Raw genomic sequence first — 18419 nt, 5'->3', positions numbered from 1 at the left:
CTCATGAAACCTGTGAAATTTGGAGCTGATCGGACAATGTATGTGAGAGTTAGTACTGGCTCTGCCCAGTAGGTGGCGCTGTGACTATGAGCAAAAAATGTATATGTAGATGTGTTCAGGGCGGTACCCTCATCAAACCTGTGAAATTTGGAGCTGATCGGACAATGTATGTGAGAGTTAGTACTGGCTCTGCCCAGTAGGTGGCGCTATGACTTTGAGTGAAAAATGTATCTGTAGATGTGTTCAGGGCAGTACCCTCATCAAACCTGTGAAATTTGGTGGAGATTGGACAATGTATATGAGAGTTGATACAGGCTGTCACCAGTGGGTGGCGCTATAGGATTGGTAAGGAAAGGAGTGTATAGATCTGTTCAGGGCGGGACTCTGATCAAGCATGTGAAATTTGGTGCAGACAGGATGAAGTACGGACGAGTTATCAATGCCTAAATTTTATGGCGAGGCATCATGGCGAAGGTTATATTCGTGGCGCCGCCAGGGTCACGCCCTCTGTTGTAACCTGACCAAGTTTTCTCACAGACCTTAATCAAGGTCTTAAGAGTTTCCTGACATGAATTTGAGGTTAATATGTTTTACCACCTTGGAGGAGGGGCTTGTAGAGTAAAACATGTCACTTCCTGTTTCCAGTAGCGGGCGCTAGGCCTGATGGGAAATATTTTCCTGTAATTGTGTTGGGGCTGGGATTCTTGTCTGACATGTGAAATATGAAGAGGATAGAAGACTGTATGTGAGAGTAACAGTGATTTTCATTTTTTGGCATTTTGCCCAAAAAACATCAGACTTTGACCCCCCGCCAAGGCCACGCCCATTCTCAAAAACTCAAGCTTTTGATAACTTTTAATCTTCAATGTGTTGTCAATAAACTGAGCGACTTTGAAAAGTCTGGGAGGAAGTCCCTAGGAGGAGTTCGTTAAAGTATGACCCCTGGAAATCGCCAAAAACACATCTTATTTTGAAATTCAAAGCAAAATGGCTGACTTCCTGTTTGGTTTGAGGTATGGGTGCAAGAGGCTTTTTAGTGCGTCTTGGGCTGTTGAATATGCTTACCAAAATTCATACACCTAGGTGAAAGTAACCTCTATGGGGAGGCGTTTTTGAAAATTTCTAGGGGGCGCTATGGAGCCATTTTGCAACAGTCATCTGCGAAACCCACAAAATATCAAATTTTTCACCAGACCTGATGCACAGTCCAAATTTGATGAGTTTTGGGGCATGTTAAAGCCGCCAAATATGCAATTCATTTGGCACCAGAAACAAAGAAAGAATAATAATAATAATTAAAGCCGCAAGCGGCGATGAACGGGCCCTCGCACCCGTGGCCACGTTGGGGCGTGTCGCGGCCGCGGGGTGTGCTGCAGACACGGGGTGCAGCTCAGAAGCGGGGTGTGCATGAAGCACAGGATGTGCTGTAGCCACAGGCTGTCCACCAGTAGGGGCTTGGTCAGCATCACCCAAAATTCCTATGGAGATCTGTTCAGGCCGAGACTATAATCATGCATGTGAAATTTGAAGCTGATATAACATTGTATGTGACAGGTAGTACTGACTCTTGCCAGTAGGTGGCGCTATGAGTATGAGCGAAAAATGATTATGTAGACCTGTGCAGGCCGAGACTGTTATCATGCATGTGAAATTAGGAGCTGATCGGACAATCTATGTGAGAGTTAGTACTGGCACTGCCCAGTAGGTGGCGCTATGACTATGAGCGAAAGATTAATATGTAGACCTGTTCAGGGCGGTACCCTCATGAAACCTGTTAAATTTGGAGCTGATCGGACAATGTATGTGACAGTTATTACTGGCTCTGCCCAGTAGGTGGCGCTATGACTATGAGTGAAAAATGTAGATGTAGATGTGTTCAGGGCAGTACCCTCATCAAACTTGTGAAATTTGGTGGAGATTGGACAATGTATATGAGAGTTGATACAGGCTGTCACCAGTGGGTGGCGCTATAGGATTGGTAAGGAAAGGAGTGTGTAGATCTGTTCAGGGCGGGACTCTGATCAAGCATGTGAAATTTGGTGCAGACAGGATGAAGTACAGGCGAGTTATCGCAGCCTAAATGTCATGGCGAGGCATCATGGCGAAGGTTATATTCGTGGCGCCGCCAGGGTCACGCCCTCTGTTGTAACCTCACCAAGTTTTGTCACAGACCTTAATCAAGGTCTTAAGAGTTTCCTGACATGAATTTGAGGTTAATATGTTTTACCACCTTGGAGGAGGGGCTTGTAGAGTAAAACATGTCACTTCCTGCTTCCAGTAGCGGGCGCTAGGCCTGATGGGAAATATTTTCATGTAATTGTGTTGGGGCTGGGACTCTTGTCATACACGTGAAATATGAAAAAGGCAGAAGACTATATGTGAGAGTTACAGTGATTTTACATTTTTGGCATTTTGCCAAACAAACATCAGACTTTGACCCCCCGCTAAGGCCACGCCCATTCTCAAAAACTCAAGCTTTTGATAACTTTTCATCTTCAATGTCTTGTCAATACACTGAGCGACTTTCAAAAGTCTGGGAGGAAGTCCCTAGGAGGAGTTCGTTAAAGTATGACCACTGGAAATCCACAAAAACATGCTTTCTTTTGAAATTCAAAGCAAAATGGCTGACTTCCTGTTGGGTTATGGGCATATGTATTTGAGACTTTTTTGTAGGTATGGACATGATACATGTGCCTACCGAATTTCAGGCCCGTAGGTGAAACCTCCTTTAGGGGCTGAATTTTGCTAAAATTCTAGGGGGCGCTATAGAGCCATTTTGCCATTGCCATGTGGGAAACCCACAAAATATCAAATTTTTCGCCAGACCTGATGCACATTCCAAATTTGATGAGTTTTGGGGCATGTTTAAGCCGCCAAATTTGCAATTCATTGCGGATTAAAATAATAAGAAGAAGAAGAAGAAGAATAATTCCTTGCATTCCAATAGGTCCTCGCCACTGCGTGCAGTGCTCGGGCCCTAATTAAAGCCGCAAGCGGCGATGAACGGGCCCTCGCACCTGTGGCCACGTTGGGGCGTGTCGCGGCCGTGGGGCGTGTCGCAGAAGCAGGGCGTGCTGCACCCACAGCATGTGCTGCAGCCAGGGACTGTGCACCAGTAGGTTGTGATATCAGCATCACCCAAATTCCTATGGAGATCTGTTCAGGCCGAGACTAAGATCATGCATGTAAAATTTGAAGCTAATATAAAATTGTATGTGACAGGTAGTACTGGCTCTTGCCAGTAGGTGGCGCTATGAGTATCAGCGAAAAATGATTATGTAGACCTGTGCAGGCTGAGACTGTTATCATGCATGTAAAATTAGGAGCTGATCGGACAATCTATGTGAGAGTTAGTACTGGCTCTGCCCAGTAGGTGGCGCTATGACTATGAGCGAAATAATAATATGTAGATGTGTTCAGGGCAGTACCCTCATGAAACCTGTGAAATTTGGAGGAGATTGGACAATGTATATGAGAGTTTATTCAGGCTCTGCCCAGTAGGTGGCGCTATGACTATGAGCGAAAGATTAATATGTAGACCTGTTCAGGCCGAGACTATAATCATGCATGCAAATTTTGAAGCTGATATACCATTGTATGTGAGAGGTAGTACTGGCTCTGCCCAGTAGGTGGCGCTATGACTATGAGCGAAAGATTAATATGTAGACCTGTTCAGGGCGGTACCCTCATGAAACCTGTTAAATTTGGAGCTAATCGGACAATGTATGTGACAGTTATTACTGGCTCTGCCCAGTAGGTGGCGCTATGACTTTGAGTGAAAAATGTATCTGTAGATGTGTTCAGGGCAGTACCCTCATCAAACCTGTGAAATTTGGTGGAGATTGGACAATGTATATGACAGTTTATACAGACTCTGCCCAGTAGGTGGCGCTATGACTATGAGTGAGAAATGTATATGTAGATGTGTTCAGGGCGGTACCCTCATCAAACTTGTGAAATTTGGTGGAGATTGGACAATGTATATGAGAGTTGATACAGGCTGTCACCAGTGGGTGGCGCTATAGGATTGGTAAGGAAAGGAGTGTGTAGATCTGTTCAGGGCGGGACTCTGATCAAGCATGTGAAATTTGGTGCAGACAGGATGAAGTACAGGCGAGTTATCGCAGCCTAAATGTCATGGCGAGGCATCATGGCGAAGGTTATATTCGTGGCGCCGCCAGGGTCACGCCCTCTGTTGTAACCTCACCAAGTTTTGTCACAGACCTTAATCAAGGTCTTAAGAGTTTCCTGACATGAATTTGAGGTTAACATGTTTTACCACCTTGGAGGAGGGGCTTGTAGAGTAAAATATGTCACTTCCTGTTTCCAGTAGCGGGCGCTAGGCCTGATGGGAAATATTTTCATGTAATTGTGTTCAGGCTGGGACTCTTGTCATACACGTGAAATATGAAAAAGGCAGAAGACTATATATGAGAGTTACAGTGATTTTACATTTTTGGCATTTTGCCAAACAAACATCAGACTTTGACCCCCCACCAAGGCCATGCCCATTCTCAAAAACTCAAGCTTTTGATAACTTTTCATCTCCAATGTCTTGTCAATACACTGACCGACTTTCAAAAGTCTGGGAGGAAGTCCCTAGGAGGAGTTCGTTAAAGTATGACCACTGGAAATCCACAAAAACACGCTTTATTTTGAAATTCAAAGCAAAATGGCTGACTTCCTGTTGGGTTATGGGCATATGTATATGAGACTTTTTTGTAGGTATGGACATGATACATATGCCTACCGAATTTCAGGCCCGTAGGTGAAACCTCCTTTAGGGGCTGAATTTTGCTAAAATTCTAGGGGGCGCTATAGAGCCATTTTGCCATTGCCATGTGGGAAACCCACAAAATATCAAATTTTTCGCCAGACCTGATGCACATTCCAAATTTGATGAGTTTTGGGGCATGTTTAAGCCGCCAAATTTGCGATTCATTGCGGATTAAAATAATAAGAAGAATAATAATTCCTTGCATTCCAAGAGGTCCTCGCCACTGCGTGCAGTGCTCGGGCCCTAATAATAATTCCTTCAATTTCAAGAGGTACTCGCACCGCTTCGGTGCTCGGGCCCTAATAATTCCTTCAATTTCAAGAGGTACTCGCACCGCTTCGGTGCTCGGGCCCTAATAATTCCTTCAATTTCAAGAGGTACTCGCACCGCTTCGGTGCTCGGGCCCTAATTAAAGCCGCAAGCGGCGATGAACGGGCCCTCGCACCCGTGGCCACGTTGGGGCATGTCGCGACCACGGGGTGCGAGCCAGCCTTGGGGCGTGCTGCAAGAGCAGAGTGTGAATGAGCCACAGCATGTGCTGCAGCCAGGGGCTGTGCACCAGTAGGTGGTGCTATCAGCATCACCCAAAATCCTATGGAGATCTGTTCAGGGCAGTACCCTCATGACACAAGTGAAATTTGGAGGAGATTGGACAATGTATATGAGAGTTTATTCAGGCTCTGCCCAGTAGGTGGCGCTATGACTATGAGTGAAAAATGTATATATTGATCTGTCCAGGCCGGGACTGTCATCATGCATGTGAAATTAGGAGCTGATCGGACAATCTATGTGAGAGTTAGTAATGGCACTGCCCAGTAGGTGGCGCTATGACTATGAGCGAAAGATTAATATATAGACCTGTTCAGGGCGGTACCCTCATGAAACCTGTGAAATTTGGAGCTGATCGGACCATGTATGTGAGAGTTAGTACTGGCTCTGCCCAGTAGGTGGTGCTATGACTTTGAGTGAAAAATGTATCTGTAGATGTGTTCAGGGCAGTACCCTCATCAAACCTGTGAAATTTGGTGGAGATTGGACAATGTATATGAGAGTTGATACAGGCTGTCACCAGTGGGTGGCGCTATAGGATTGGTAAGGAAAGGAGTGTGTAGATCTGTTCAGGGCGGGACTCTGATCAAGCATGTGAAATTTGGTGCAGACAGGATGAAGTACGGACGAGTTATCGCAGCCTAAATGTTATGGCGAGGCATCATGGCGAAGGTTATATTCGTGGCGCCGCCAGGGTCACGCCCTCTGTTGTAACCTCACCAAGTTTTCTCACAGACCTTAATCAAGATCTTAAGAGTTTCCTGACATGAATTTGAGGTTAATATGTTTTACCACCTTGGAGGAGGGGCTTGTAGAGTAAAACATGTCACTTCCTGTTTCCAGTAGCGGGCGCTAGGCCTGATGGGAAATATTTTCCTGTAATTGTGTTGGGGCTGGGATTCTTGTCATACATGTGAAATATGAAGAGGATAGAAGACTGTATGTGAGAGTAACAGTGATTTTCATTTTTTGGCATTTTGCCCAAAAAACATCAGACTTTGACCCCCAGCCAAGGCCACGTCCATTCTCAAAAACTCAAGCTTTTGATAACTTTTAATCTTCAATGTGTTGTCAATAAACTCAGCGACTTTGAAAAGTCTGGGAGGAAGTCCCTAGGAGGAGTTCGTTAAAGTATGACCCCTGGAAATCGCCAAAAACACGTCTTATTTTGAAATTCAAAGCAAAATGGCTGACTTCCTGTTTGGTTTGAGGTATGGGTGCAAGAGGCTTTTTAGTGCGTTCTGGGCTGTTCAATATGCTTACCAAATTTCATACACCTAGGTGAAAGTAACCTCTATGGGGAGGCGTTTTTGAAAATTTCTAGGGGGCGCTATGGAGCCATTTTGCAACAGTCATCTGCGAAACCCACAAAATATCAAATTTTTCACCAGACCTGATGCACAGTCCAAATTTGATGAGTTTTGGGGCATGTTAAAGCCGCCAAATATGCGATTCATTTGGCACCAGAAACAAACAAACAAACAAACAAAGAAAGAATAATAATTCCTTCAATTTCAAGAGGTCCTCGCACCGCCTTCGGTGCTTGGGCCCTAATAATAATTCCTTGCATTCCAAGAGGTCCTCGCCACTGCGTGCAGTGCTCGGGCCCTAATAATTCCTTCAATTTCAAGAGGTTCTCGCACCGCCTTCGGTGCTCGGGCCCTAATTATTGGTAGTGTAAGTATTGGAACCACGTCTCTGGCCTCCTGAGTATATGAATCTGTGTGTCCTAAGTGTGGGTAAACTAAATAATTATCTGGGTGAAACTCCCAGAGTGGCGTTGTCTGGCAACTAAATATTCAATTGATCTGATAACGGTAATATCATTAGACAGATATTGTTCCAATGCGCTTCCACTCGCTGTCACTGCCACAGTATAATTAAAAACTCTATGTCTACAGATGAGGACCATTTGCGTCAATGAAACAAGCATATTGTGTCCATTTCTCCCACCCATGTTAGCTTTGGACCAATGGAAACTGACATGATTGTGACAGATCACGTCAATCTATCATGTATCACTCAATTCACTCAGGTCACAACAAACCTTTTCTGCGGCTGCTTTGCTTGGCTTATAACCAGCTAGCTAGCTGGCGAGCATGGAGAACTATTTGAATCAGTCCATATTGTCAAGTGATGCTAAGCCCAAACTACCTAGATTGAGAAAATATGACGATGGGTATATAGAGTTTGGTTTTTTTGAGAACAGTGACGGGAGACCAAAATGTGTCATGTGTCTTCAGGTGCTAGCGAACAAAGTTAAGAAGCCAGCAAAGCTAAAGCTAATCTGATTATGAAGCACCCAGAATATAAGGAAACAAAACGTTTTTTCCGACGAAAGAGAGAGGAATACAACCGACAGAAAACACAGATGGTGAACCTGGCCACAACTTAAGAGAAAGCACAGAAAGTTTCTTATTTGGTGGCTCAACTGATTTCTAATGCTAAGAAGCCACACACAATTACACAAGAGTTCATACTTCCAGCGGCAATTGAAATGGGGCGGCTGTGGCTCAGTGGTAGAGTCGGTCGTCCTTCAATCGGAAGGTCGGAGGTTCGATCCCCAGCTCCGTCAGGCTACATGTCAAAGTGTCCTTGGACAAGACTCTGAACCCCAAATTGCTCCCGGTGGCATAGCCAACGGGTATGAATGTGATATCTGATTGACAGTTGGGCACTTTACGTAGCAGCCTCTGCCATCAGTGTGTGAATGGGTGAAGGTGACATGTAGTGTAAAAGCAGCTTTGAGTGGTCGCAAAGACTAGAAAAGCGCTATATAAGTACAGTCCATTTACCATTTACCAAATGTGTGAAGTTATGCTTGGGACAGAGGCAGCTAATAAACTGAAAGCTATACCCCTCTCAAATGTGAGGAGGAGAATTGAAGAACTCTCGGCTGATATTCAGTTACAGCTATTGGATAGATTGCGTTCCTGAGAGCAATTTTCTGTTTAGCTGGACGAATCAACAGACATCGGCAGTGCGTCTCAACTGATCGTTTTGGTCCGCTATCCATGGGAACAGAACATTTTGGAGGACTTTCTGGTCTGCAAGGAGATGCCTGGCAAAACACGGGTGAGGACATATTCAGACCCTTGGATGCTTTCATGACTGAAGCAGGACTGAGCTGGGAAAAATGTGTGGCCCTTTGTACGGATGGTGCAGCAGCAATGACGGGCAGAAGGAATGGGGTTATTGCGTGAATAAAGGGGGTGAACCCGAAGGTTATGGCCACGCACTGTATGCTGCATCGACAGGCGCTAGCATCCAAAGGTATGAAACCAGACCTTTACTCTGTTTTGAACACAGTTGTGACTGCAGTTAATTTTGTCAAGTCAAGGGCACTGCAGTCACGTTTGTTTGGACAACTTTGTCGGGAGATGGATGCTGATCATGACGCGCTGCTGTATAACTCTGAGGTACAATGGGTGTCTTGTGGTAAAGTTTTGCAGCGGTTGTTTGAGCTGCGCAGTGAGATGTCAGAGTTTATGAGAGACAACAAACCCGACATCACAGAATTGGCATATCTTGCTGACGTATTCAACTTGCTCAACTGCCTAACCTCTCTATCCAGGAGGCTATGCATCTATACTGGAAGTCAGTGACCAAATCACCGCTTTTATGTAGAAAACAGAGCTGTGGAAAAGAAGGATACAAGACGGAGTAACAAACATGTTCCCCCAACTGGCAATGTCCACACAACCAACCTGTCTGTGGCTATAGTGAGAGAGGTAGCCACTTCTATTGAGTATTTTTTTCTGTTTATTTTAATTATTACATATTATTACTAGGTTTATGGGGGTATTGTTGGTATTGTTATGTAAACTTCAAATGTATAATATTTCATTATTTTAGGAATTAAAATGCTTTAAAAGAATTTAAAAATGTAATTTTTGTCCAGTCAACTGTGATAGTAATGCAAAATAGACAGTGACAAATGATGGTTGGATATATAATCATTACAAAACGTGTATGATCCAGTAGATTTATTTTGCATAGAAAATTGCAAAAAGTAAATAACAATAAATGTAACTATTTACAGTATAAACACATCCTTGCCCCAGCACTCCATACTGCCAGACAACAAACTGTTGGTAAGCAGCATACCAGAACTGCCGGTTGTCCTCTCCTGGATTGGGGCGGTCTTCCACAGCCCAGAAATTATTCCACCCTCCTTGCTGGCCAAAGGACGCCCTCCTGGAAGATGTACAGCTCCACTTGTGGCAACAAAGACAGGCAGTTTTCAGGCAGTTTTTTTCAATGTCTGTTGGCATGTCCCGGCACCTCATGCAACTACGCCATCCGAGCTGGTTTGTGGTCTTGGTAGGTGGAGGGTCACTGGAGGACAGTAATACGACATCGAAAAAAAGGCTGGGGTGCCGCAGCAGAAACCTCTCTAGTAGCTGCGGGCACTGCTGCAGAGACAAAGCATGGATTCTTGCCTGCGATGACAATAGATAGACATGATTGTTATTGTTGCAGTACACTGAATATTGATTCAGTGGAAACTGCTAAGTGATCACGTCTGTCTGGGTCAAATTGATCACTGTCAATGTAAAAGCCCTGAAAAGGGGAGTCTTTTAGTTAAAAATGCTCAGACTATAACTTTCCTCAGGTCATGCTGTCACAATAACCATAGTATAAATACAAATGCCAGATCAATAACTTTTGCCTGCTAAATATATACACAGAAATTAAATAAAACAAACATCCATTGTCTATGTAGTTAATAAACTTTAAAACAGCATCTAACATGTCTATTTTATAACCCAGTTTCTAGCATTAATACTTCAACTTGGATACTACTTGTAAAGTGAAACATAATCCTATCAGCTAAACTAACATCAATTCACAAGATGAACCACTACTTAACTTATTGCTAATACACTGCATATTGTTGCAATTCAAACTCTTAAACATACAGTACACTCATACAGTAGCGCGGACATTTTATACATACATACAGACTAGTCTACATACTACAGCAGTCATATAGTCTCTCCGCCGCTGCAACGTAATTAGCATTGCAAGAGGCAAACTTAGGTAGCTTAATCCTCACTGTGCTATTTACTTTATTACTTAAAGATAGGTGACCATAATGTCTAACAAATTGTTTCTGAACACACTCACACATTCGTCTGACACACTGGTAAATATGTAAATATATAATACAGTTATTATAAGGGACCTGAAAAGGGGAGTATTTGAGTTAAAGTTGCTTGGACACAAACTTTCCCAAACGCTGTGTAAGGGAAGAAGCAAGCTGTCTCTTAATTTAACAGTCCTACAGTCCCCCTGCTGGAGCCCTCAGGTAACTACCACTCCTGCTACTGCTGGCGTTAGAATGACAAAAAATCTGAAGAAAATGGAAACATGCTGTACTTCAACTGCTATAACTGACACCAACCATTATAACTATGATATATGATATAAAATAAAATGCTCAGACATCAGCATGTGACTAATATTAAATGTTAGGCAATTTAATACTGCTCTACTGCTTAAATTTCTTTAGTGCACATTTTTCCATCCGTCACATCAGAGGAGGAGTAATATAATCATTTTTTGACATTGTGTTTTTATTACATGAATATGAACTGAAACGAAAAAATTGAAACAGCAGGCTTTAGTATTTAATGATTTAAAGATACAATAATATAAACTAAACTGTAGTTTTCTCCTGCTCCAAGTCCTGTCTGGTCAGGAAACATACCTGCTGCTGTGAGTGATCGGGGACAATCATTGCACACTGTAAAGTCCCAAAACGCAAGCAGAGCAGAGAGGACTCAGAAGGGCAAAATAATGGGAGGGCCTTGTAACTATCTGAGCCACAGCGGTCCTAGTAGAGGAAGATATCACGTGAGCCGTGAGTGCTGGTGCATCTACACACAAACTCACTGAGAACTCGCGTTGGGAGAGCAGGCAGGGTACAGTCGTTACACATGGGTGTGCATGTTCGGTGCAATGACTGCATATACAGATGGACAACGCGTCTCCATCTGCTCCCATTGTACGAAATTGATGCCAAAATAGCCCCTGTGATAGGCGCTGCCATCTTGCGATGGCGAAGTCATACGGAGCCAGAGACTGCACAGTAGAGATCGGCGAGTGAAGCGACGGTGCCACTTCCGCTAACCCAAACACACAGTTAACTTACCGAAAAAACAGCAAGGATCCCACACACCGGCGTGTTTAACAGCAGAATAGCTTCTCTGTGTTGGCCTGAGGTTAACGTTCACAGCTATGGAAACTTCAATGACTGCAGTGATTGTTTTAGTTACGTGAATCACCATGATAATAACTAGCTATAATGACAATGACGCGATGCGGAGTGGAGTGGACCCTCTTTTGCTGTTAGAAGTAAACTGGTTCCGCTGTTTATGTGGTTGCCAAGACTTCGCGAGTTCACAGTTCCAGTGCTCTTCCTCAATGAGGAGAGGATGGACGATCGTTGATTAGAAGCAGAAATCTCCAAGGAGTCGTTTAATTACAACTTCTGAAGCAGCGGCTGCAACAATTCACTAAATGTTTGTTGCAAAACACTGCTGCCAAGTCCGCCGCATTTCGAAAATAAAAGAATGACATGTTGTTATCTCAAATGGTAGATGTGCACCTGGGGACAGCATACACAGGCATGATGGGAAAAAAGGCGATCGTTGGGTAGGTAATTGCAACAGTTATGTGCAGAGACGTTCAGAGTATGTGGACAGGAGTTAGCTCAGACTCAGAGAGGAAGATTAATACCAAGCCGAGAAGTGTTATTGCACCTGTGAGGGCGGGACAACTGCGGTTGATTGGCTCAAGGAAATTTATGATGATGTGATAAATATCATACATAACCACACCCAATTTAACCCCAGCGTCAGGGAAGTTAACAAAGAGGGAATGCCAATAACTCGAGTTTGGATTAAAACTTATTTCTAAAACTTGATGTTGCTTACTAGTATAAGACCTTAAATTACACAGTAAGAAGGATTTTGTGGATTTGGGTTTACAGGAGCTTTAATTGTGCCTGAGAGAGCAGAAAGGGACATGCCAATGATTACTTTTCTGGTGAAAACTTTCTAGTTTATAGAAGGTGGGAAGTGTGAAATGGTTAACTAGACTAAACTTGTTTTTCTTTAATAGTTAATAAATATGTGGCCTCAATATATTAGCTGACACTGAAAATAGTAATTTATTATTTATTTTCGAGAGTTAGTTATACAATTATTTATTTGCTCTGCTTGCACGAGTGGCTTAATTTAGATCTCTAAAATGTCAAATAAGGAGAGCTGGTAGGAGCCTGGAAATATAGATTTTCTTTTTACTACTTTTTACTACTACTGACTGTCCTTTCCTTTTTTTTTTTTTTTTTAATATCTTTTCATTTTTTGGAAATAAGGATTTGTTAAAGACTTATATATATGAACTGAAGATTGTTACCTATTATTTAGTGAAGTGGTTATTTATTCCTCTGTCCTGCTTGGAAAGATGGGCTACTTGCCCAAAGTTAAATACTTAACATATCAAATAAACCAAGCAGAAGTAACCCCCTTACAGGGACATTTATTTAATTTGGTTCATTTAATTTATTTTATTATTTATTTACTTGTTCAACTGTATTTTTGTTTTGTTTGTTTTTTTCTTTCAGTCGATATGTCCCTATAATGCAGTGTCTTTAATTAATTAAGGTTAATGCTTTGTTGACTTAGTTATATGTGGGACTACAACTTGATTCCTAGTCAATATATTGTGAAGATGTGTAGTCGACAAGTCTGTCTGACTGAGAAGGTTTTGTTCATTTCTATATAGAGAGGCACGTGTGTTTACTGGTATTTATGTGTGGACTCGGGAATGTGTGTGCATATATCTAACCATTGCTTTGCACGCCAAGTTAGAGTAGGGGTTATAGCTCTAACAAGGCTCTTCTGTTCCCTGTTGTCGTGATCTTTGCGGCTCTATCTCTAAAAAAAACCATCAAATTTGATCCTTATATAGAATATGGCTTATAAAAATGGCTTATACATTTCTTAAATCATAAATATTAATCTAAGTCACATTTTATCAATTAATCAATGCCTAAATAATGCCTTATTTTTAATATTTTTGGTGCATTTAATGGCACATATATATATGTATATATATGTTTATATATATATACGACTCTCCATCCTAATACAATAGATTACACATATTTTTCACACCCAAATAATTAGAGTAGAATTGGTTACTTATTTATATCCAAGACAGGCCTGGACAGGGTAGTATTAAGTAAAATTAATCACATTATAACATCAGATCACGCCACTGTTACATGCATTTTGTCACTGAAACAAAATACATTGTCTCATAGGTTATGGAGGATGAATAGGAAAGTATAAAAGTATATTGAAGTATATTAAAGGAGACATTAACATATTTATCCAGGCCCCCCAGGACAGGCCAGAAATTTGTATTATTTGGGATACATTTTGGGCATATGGGAGGAGCAATGCAAGGGTTTACAGCCAAAAAGAAAACAGATTTAGATAAAGAAATACATACATAGGGGAACAAATAAATATCCAAGAGAAAAAACATAAAATACAAGTGAATAATAGAACAGCAACCAAATTACAGGAAGTGAAATAAAAATTACTTAAGAAACCTAACGATTTTAGACACAATTCAAACTAACTTAATTATATTTCTGCTAAAAAATATTTAACTTCGTTAGTTAAAAGGGTTCTTAAGAGACAACTTATATCCCTAAAAAATGAGACATTTGACCTAGTCTATAATATCAGACCATTAATGACGAATTTAAATCATGAGAACTATATACATCTATACACAACTACTGTATATACATCAGAGATTAAAGACCAGGACCCTGTTCCTTTTCTTAAATCACTAAATTTGAAACGCCTATCAGTGGAGCAAAAAGAAGGCCTTAATAAACTCATTACCTGTACAGAAATTAAATCTGCTATTAATTATTTTCCTTTAAAAAAAAGCTCCAGGAATGGATGGCGTTCTACTCGACATTCAAGCATAAATCCTCTTTTCATGGAAGTTGTAAACTCTGCCCAAATAAATGACACGTGTACCAATGTACCTAGCATCTATTTCTTTAATACCAAAGCCAGGCAAAGATTGTGATAGGCTCTCTGATTTCCTACCCATTAGTTTAGTAAACTGTGATAAAAAAAATCATGACTAAAACTATCAATAACAGTACTGTATCCATCACAACCAAACTGGTTTCATACAAAATAGAGATTTAGAAACTAATACTAGAACATGTTTATCTTTAATACAGAATACAAATGAGTATAAGAAGGATTTAACACTAATGGCGGTTGAGGCAGAAAAAGCCTTTGACCGGCTTGAATGGTCCAAACTGTTAAATTTAATCTTCATGTCTCACAAAAACTTAATGGATGCAGACTAATGTGTCTCAATAACATGAACATGTGCCACGGAGCCATACAGACTTTTTTAATGTTTCAACTTGTAATTTCACAAACTCTGTTTGCCTCTGTTGTATAAAAAACAAAGCTCTGCACACAGCCACGTATCAGAAATAGTCATTTATTTGGGGGAACTGTTGTTGCTACCACTGCTTTTTTGGAACTTGGTTTTTACCAACATCATCACCTAAAAAAGTGATTGATGGGTGTTACATCAGTGTACTCAAAACCTGTTTTCCACACTGGTAGGCTCATGAGTATGTGCGAATGCTCCTCTCAAGCACAACAAATGGCATATGCCATATGGTTAGTGATTCTATGTGGGACATGCAGCCCGCAGGACACAGGCATGAAACACTCTGCTATGTTATCCCCTTTGGCCACAGCCTGCAATATGTTCTCAGTTAGTTGACAGACTGGATGGTTAATATTGTGGATTACAAAATAAATAATTGTGTTTCATATTTTAAAAAGCTTATACAGTTGAGGTCAAAATTATTAGCCCCCCTAATTTTAAGTTTTTTTCTTGTACAAACTGCAACAAACGACTGCCCTGTTATCCAGCAAAAAGGAAACATAATTGACTATTAGCATCCGGGTAGGCTAATAATTTTGACCCTGGTAGTTTTTTGGTTTTTGTGAAATAATTTTGTTTCTGTGTGCAAAGTAAAATAATGTAAGCATCCAAAATAAAACTAGGATGTTTGGAAAAGCTGTGTTAAAAATTCATTGATCTATTTAACAGCACTTGGGAAATTAAAAAAAACAAAAACTTAAAATGTCATAGGGGGGCTAATAATTTTGACCTCAACTGTAAATACACTTACTGGAGACCATTGGACATCAGTAAGTAACTACAACTACCTTTGTGTCAAAGCACACCTAACTGATGACAACTGGCAACTGCACTCATTCGCTTTGGGTGTGTTTAAAGAAAGACATTTTGTTTAAGCATGTGCTAACCAGTTTGTTGAAGTTGCAAAGCAGCAGGAGATAACGGACAAGGTCACTAGGAAAAGATTGTGCTTGCAATGTAATTGCAGCAGCAAGGAGTCTACCACTAAAGCAAATGTCCTGTGCTCCATGCTCTTGTTATATTATTAATCTGAATATTTTGTTAGGAAAAAGATTTATCTTTAACGCTGCTGGAGCAGACTCCTTGAATGTGTATAATTTCAGAATGTTTATCAAATGTTATTTTATCTTAGAAGGTTATATTGCAAATATGAATGTAGACGTTAAAAAACATTTGGAGAGGTGGAAAAGGTTTATTGAGGTGGAAGGCTGGTAGGAATTTTATTTTATTTCATCTATTTTTTTTCTTTTTTAACAGGATCATTCTGACAGACTGTTAAAGTTATTATAATAATGATTGGATTTGTTTCTGCTATGGAAATTATAATTTTTTCCTTATTTATTTATATAATCCTTACTTCCTTTATTTTTAAACATTGTTACTTATTTTGGGTTGTTTGATCTGAGTGTAGATGTGTTTGTGTTTTACTTTAATGCGACTTGGTGTGTTATGTTTGTTATGTATTGGTGATGTATGTTATGTTTTGTTTTAAAAAAGAAAAAAAAAGACCAAAAAAAGGATAAAAAGTAAATAAATAAAAAACAAAATAAATGTAAAATAAATCAAAAGGTTATTCCTGTGTAATAACATGTCTTGATGGCCACTGCAAAAAGTTGAACACACCAAATACCTTGGCCTCTGGCTTAACTTTCATTTAAGTGACACATCGATTATATCGTCAAGAAAATGAACTTTGGCATTGGTGTTCTTTATCGCCCCAGAAAATGCTTCACATTTACCATCAGGAAAAAAACGTATTTTTACCAATCTTGGACTATGCTGTATATCAGGTTGCACCCAATGCTGTATATCCGGTTGCACCCAATATTAATCTTCTCCCTCTCAACATAGTCTACAACAGACTCTGCACATTTATTTCTGGCTGTCCTTTTACAACTCGTCACTGTTTCATGTATTAAGAACCCAACTACCCGCTCCCTAAATAAGAAGGCAGCGGCATTGGTTACAGTTTATCTATAAATGCATACAGTCTTATTACCCTCTTTATCTAAAACAATTCATGGTACCATTCTCTTCACACTATCAGTTGAGGAATTCAACAGAGCTCTTTTTTTCTGTTCCTGCTGTTTCCAAATAAGCAGCTAAAAAAGCTTTTATGTTTATAGCCCATATTATCTTTCCAATTGTTTAAAAATGCTTATCGTCTTATTACAGAATCAACTGCATCTGTCCATTATAACACTTACCACTGTCCAGAATACCTATTGTATTTACTGATCATGATTTATGATTTATGAGTGGATGAACCACTCAAGTTTATGCTTTGCTTTAAGTAGGATCTCCTGATCTCTTATGCCTTTTCACAATTTGATATTTATTGTTTCATTATTTCTATTTTTATTTATTTTTCACTTTGTCTTTTCTTTGTTTTGTTTCTTGTCTTGAAATCTGTTAAATGTCTTGTCTACTTGTACTTGTACTGTTCATATCTGTATTTAAGGATCCCCTCGAAAATGAGATGGCACATCTCAAGGGCTTATTCCTAATAATGAATTTCCAATATGAATGAACATTTTCTTCATTTTCAATGACAAGACTAGGATTTAGATGCATATTTATTCATGTTAAACCCGACATTAATATATATATATATACACATACAGCACATACAAACACATGGGCTAGATATATTAAGTATAGCAAAATCTATGTCTACAAACATTAAAAACAGATATTTGTGTATTATATCTGTGATTTCTCATTTATATTATTGGTCATCTTCCAGTTTGTCGCAGTAATTCTTTTTGCACTCATAACTCAACAGACACAGATCTTTTTCTTGAAATATGGCCAACTTTTATCATCCACATAGTTCAAAATACATAACTTGGGATCTGAAGGGATGTTCTCTTGAATAATTGTAGATAAAGTTAGTATAATTTGCTTCAAAAATACCTGCAGTTTAGGGCATATGATAAAACAAGCCTTTCTCTTTGTTGCAGTGCCGATACTTTTCATTATTGTTCAAATTCACAGGTTTGAGTTTTTGAGGTGTATAATATGTCCTTTTAATAAAAATAAATGGTGTTATGTCTGTGCTGAATTGGATAATTTCATGTGTTTTCTGCCAAATTAATGTCCAAATATCACCATCTACATATGTTCTCTTCTAAGTCCTTCTCCAAGGAAGTATTCATAGTGTTATTCACACCATTATTTTCTGCCTACATGTTTTTTTCTTTTTCAGTATTGTTATTAGTTTATTTTCCATATTAGTTATTTTAGCTTAATGCGTTTTCCAGTAAATGTTTGCAAGTTTGGATATGATCTGTAGATACAGCCAAAAGTCTTTAATGGTCAGGTCAAATTAGCTTTTCAATTTGCTCAAAATAAATCATAACATCCTCTGCAAAAAGGTGCATCAGTAAGATAGTCCCTTTTTGTTCCTATTCTTCCTCCTGAGTTGTTTTGTTTTCTAAGTCACCATCTTACTTAATTCTGTTCATTGCTGGTCTGAACATGAAAAGTAGCAAACAGAAATTTTCTTTTAAATTTCATTGAAAAAAAGATCTCTTGTCATGATCAGTTACTTCCCCTGCTCACTTTGTAATGAATTAAATTA

This window comes from Semicossyphus pulcher, unplaced genomic scaffold (assembly GCF_022749685.1).
Source record: "Semicossyphus pulcher isolate SPU_LCO1_2020_fin unplaced genomic scaffold, fSemPul1.0.p SCAF_7, whole genome shotgun sequence".
NCBI classification, from domain to species: domain Eukaryota; kingdom Metazoa; phylum Chordata; class Actinopteri; order Labriformes; family Labridae; genus Semicossyphus; species Semicossyphus pulcher.
The sequence above is the reverse complement of the archived record's forward strand: the minus strand, read 5'-3'. Positions refer to the sequence as shown.